This window comes from Penaeus monodon, chromosome 14 (assembly GCF_015228065.2).
Source record: "Penaeus monodon isolate SGIC_2016 chromosome 14, NSTDA_Pmon_1, whole genome shotgun sequence".
Lineage (NCBI taxonomy): Eukaryota > Metazoa > Arthropoda > Malacostraca > Decapoda > Penaeidae > Penaeus > Penaeus monodon.
In genome coordinates, this window is record NC_051399.1 from 12,747,822 (window position 1) to 12,752,821 (window position 5,000).

Sequence of the window (5,000 nt, forward strand, 5' to 3'; positions counted from 1 at the left end):
AGAGAGAGAAGAGATAGAGAGAGAGAGCGAGAGAGAGAGAGAGAGAGAGAGAGAGAGAGAGAGAGAGAGAGAGAGAGAGAGAGAGAGAGAGAGAGAGAGAGAGAGAGAGAGAGAGAGAGAGAGAGAATGAGAGATAAAAAGTACGAAACAGGAAGACAGGCAGATAGACAAAAAGACAGACAGAAAGACACAATCAGCAGTTCAACACATAACACATGCTAAAAAAAAACACTTGAGAGTGCCATAGTAAAGACCACCAGTGAGGGTTTTTACCAAAGTGTCCTTTGCGAATGATATCCCAGTTTAATCACTGGCCTGTTCTCCAGCTAACCACCTTCACTGCTCGCCTTCATATATATATAATTTTTCGATCGTCCTTTCTAACTTTTCGCTCATTTATCTACCAGGAAACTTCCCCTTCGTGCGCTCTCCATATATCTGGCTTCCAATTTTTGTAGCTCTGGGGAAACGAACGTCTCTTTCAATAATCCCAGAAGGGAACCCTGATTCGCGGTGTTATATGTTTTATATATATATATATATATATATATATATATATATATATATATATATATATATATATATATATATATATATATATATATATATATATATATATATATGTATATATGTGCGTGTGTGTGTGTGTGTGTATATATATATATATATAATATATATATATATATATATATATATATATATATATATATATAGAGAGAGAGAGAGAGAGAGAGAGAGAGAGAGAGAGAGAGAGAGAGAGAGGAGAGAGAGAGAGAGAGAGAGAGAGAGAGGAGAGGAGAGAGAGAGAGAGAGAGAGAGAGAGAAAAGAGAGAGAGAAGAGAGAGAGAGAGAGAGAGAGAGAGAGAGAGAGAGAGAGAGAGAGAGAGAGAGAGAGAGAGAGAGAGAGATCGTTGTTATCATCATCATTAACTCTATAGCCAGTATCATCACAATTGTATTTTTTGTTGTTTTCCAGCCTTCTGGTGACTACCATTATTAGCATAACCATCGACATTACGCCACGATCATAGTCAGTCCAGCCGAGTTACACATTTTGTTCTTCCTATCTCACCTCGCCTTATGCTATTCGTTTTTTCTGTAGCAAAGTATCATTGATTCTATAATAGATTGCCGTGAGATTCTTAAAGGAATTTCTCCCTTTGTCTTCAGCGTAACTTGTCTCGTTTCAGTAATAAGGAAGGCAGCTGTAAATGTTTAGAGCAACGGGGTAGTAAGTGCAGTTCTGACGGTACATTCTAACAAACTCTAACAAAGTATACACAGTATAAACATTCAAAATAAACGAATAAACAAAAATTATGATTTATGAAATATTCAAAATTCTCTCACGACTTCTTTCTAACAGAGAGATTTTGCAGGAATTCTGTTGCATGACAGATTTGGATCAAAAGATGAGAGCTTGGCGTTCCACGATGCTGAAGTTGCCTCGATAACTATATTAGTCTATCAACGCTGACAATGTGCTTGGCATGATTTTCTAAGATTTACTTTATATATATATATATATATATATATATATATATATATATATATATATATATATATATATATATATATATATATATATATGCATATATATATATATATATATATATATATATATATATATATATATATATATATATATATAAGATTTTACTGTTGCATATTGCGATAGTATATGTTTTGAATCACTTCCCGCAAGGAGGCACTCCATATTGTCAGATGTAAAATAGAAATATTGTCAGAAATAAAAAAGAGTAGAAAATTTCTTTTGATAAGAAAAACAAACAATCAACTTACGTAATCTGCGTTTAAGTTATGCTAGTTTTCATTCTTCTAGACTTCCTTTCAGGGTTTTGTTCGTATGTATCCAAACAAGTCAAACTGAATCAGAATCAATAATTATGTATTCCATCCACCAAAGCACACCCACGAACTCACACCTTCGCTCCAGAGCACATGCATGCAAACGCGCAGGCAAAGTGCAAGCAACGGAGCCTAGGCGAAGGTTGGTGTTGCTATACATACTGCAAGCTGTGTTCCTCTGGTTGCTCGTGTACGACACAAGCGAACCGGGGGGAAAAACGGGGACCAAAAAGCAAGTGAAAAAGGACGCGGCTGACTCGAAATGTAAAACAATTGGAAAATGAAGAACTTACTTTTGACGTGGAAAATGATAGGCATGACGGATTCGACTGGACGGAGGCAGACGCAGAACGAGCAAAAGCACACACGCAAGCACAGGTATATCCAGCTATGAACATTATCATTCGATAACGCAAGCCCGTTTTCTATTGATAAAGAAAGTGAAAGCAAAATACGAGTTCATCCCCGCCTCTCTCTAAAACAAAAACCGCTGTATTATTGAAGCCTTGCGATAGACCAACTCACATTTAATAGAAAAATGCAGACTTCCTTGCGAATTACTCACTTCTCAGACAGAAGAGAGAGAGAGAGAGAGAGAGAGAGAGAGAGAGAGAGAGAGAGAGAGAGAGAGAGAGAGAGAGAGAGAGAGAGAGAGAGAGAGAGAGAGAGAGAGAGAGAGAGAGAGAGAGTCAGGTACTTGTAATCGCTGCTGTCCACCAGTTTGTCAGGAGTTTGGTTGAGTGAAAATCACGGGCCGGTTTGACGAGTTCATTGGTAGCTTAGCGTGGACGGAGGTTGGAATGGCCGTCTTGTGCAGAAGAAGCCCCGAGCAGCGGTTAGGCCATTAATGACAGGGGCCCTGGCGGGTGGCCCCCGGGAGGAGGCACCGTCCGAGTAGGATCGTGCCGCGAGGCAGAGTAGTTGTACGGGCAGCGGTAGCGGGCAGAGGTCATGAGAAATGTGGGCGTGGCTTACGTCAGTACGGCATGCTATGCCATGGGCAGGCCGCCCTGTTGGTCACCCCTGCTAGCTGGAGAGCGTGATGTTGAAGGCATCTGACCATTTACTATTTCATAACCCATAGACGAGTGTTGGCATGCTAAATATCTGAAATTTAAATGTATAGTGAAACTGTTAAAAATATTTACGTTCTGCGTCTTTATATCCCCCCCCAAGAAAAAGGGGGGGGGGGGGAAACGTTAGTAATGGAAAATAATATCAGGTTACTTTGTGCTTGTTTGTTTGTTTTTCTGTGTCTCTTTCAGAGTCATTTCTCTCTCTCTCACTCTTTCTTTGCGTCCCTCTCTGTCTCCAAATGTTAATTTCTCTGCATTCACTCTCTCTCTGCCGCGATGGTCCAGTGGTTAGAGCACTGGACTCCGACCCTCATGGTCTCGGGTTCAATTCCTCGCCACGGCAGTCGTAAAAATGCCTGCGCTCCGACCGCTGGCTTGAACCCGATCTCACGGCGAGAAAACGACATATCGCCTTGAGAAGTCAAACCGCGGCGTCATAGGGGAAATTGCCGCCGTGGCATAGGTGTTAAACCCGGTTGATTAGGAATATCAAGCAAGGGTGAGACTGCCAAATGTCCTCTCAAATGATGAATTGAGAGAGGCCGATTTCCTGCAGTGAAATAAATGGCTGTTAAAAGAAATGTAGAAAAGGTATGAATGAGAAAGATTATCTTCACAATACAAGGGATGGAAGAAAAACCCACAATACAAAAACTAGATTTATTGAAAGTGAGACTACAGTTTCGAAATCCACCTGAAGATGGAATCCAGGTGGATTTCGAAACTGTAGTCTCACTTTCAATAAATCTAGTTTTTGTATTGTGAGTTTTTCTTCCATTGTATCAGCATGGAGTGTTTTGCTATTCAATACAAGGGATATTCATTCTCATTCATAACTTTTATACACTTGTCAACATGAATACGGTTCCTATATATTTATATCAATCTATATATCTATCTACGTATCCATCCATCTATCTATCTACCTATCTAACAACCTATCTATCTATCTACATATCCATCCATCTATCTATCTACCTATCTAACAACCTATCTATCTATATGTCAGTTTTTCTATCCATCTACCTACCCACCTGTCTATCTAACCATTTACCTATCTATTTATCGATCGATCGATCTATCAGTCAACCTTTCTATCCATCTATCTATCTACCTATCTACCTATCTATCAATCTACCTATCTATCTATCTACCTATCCATCTATCCATCTCCTATCTAACAAGAAAAAATAGATCATATAGCAACCACATCCACTTTCACTAATCAAACAAATCACAATCAGTATAATTAGATTCCACATCAACATTATCACAGCATTAACACAACATCAACACATCGCGTGACATCATCATTCATTAATCAGGAAACCCTCACGCTTTCACAAACTTTCATTTCTTCCCACGTTAAAATTAGCATTGAATAGGAAAGCTACATTTAGTCTCTTTCGCGGATCCTTGAGCGCGAAATTACGAGTTCCTTCGCGCCGGCGTTAATTTCAGACGACGCAAAAATTATGGACAAAGGAAGGAAGGAATAAAGATTCTGACGGTTTATTCACTTTGGAAGTTGGTTGTCTGTTTAGTTTACTTCTCCAACTCTGAGTTTTTGTTTTGATATTATTCCTACCCGCTGAACGAATATATATATATATATATATATATATATATATATATATATATATATATATATATATATATATATATATATAAATGTTTATCTCTCTCTGCCTCTATATCTGTCTCTTACTCCCTCTCTTTCTCCATCTCTCTTTATCTGATTCGTTCTATCCCATTCTCTCTCTTTCCTTCCTTTTATTTTTTTTCTCTCTCTGCTTCTCTCTCTGTCTGTCTCTCCCTTCCTCTCTGTCTTTGTCTCTTTCTATCTCTCTCTTTCTCTGTTTCCTTCTCTGCCCCCCTAACCCCCCTCTCTCTATGTCTGTTTCTCCTTCTCTCTCTCCTATCTCTTTCGCCCTCTGTATCTGCTTCCCCCTCCTCACTCTCTCTCTCTGTTTCTCCCTCTCTATTAAAAAGATATAAATATCGCACTTCTTCCCTCCCACCCCTTCTCACTCCCCCACCTTCCCTCTTCCCCTT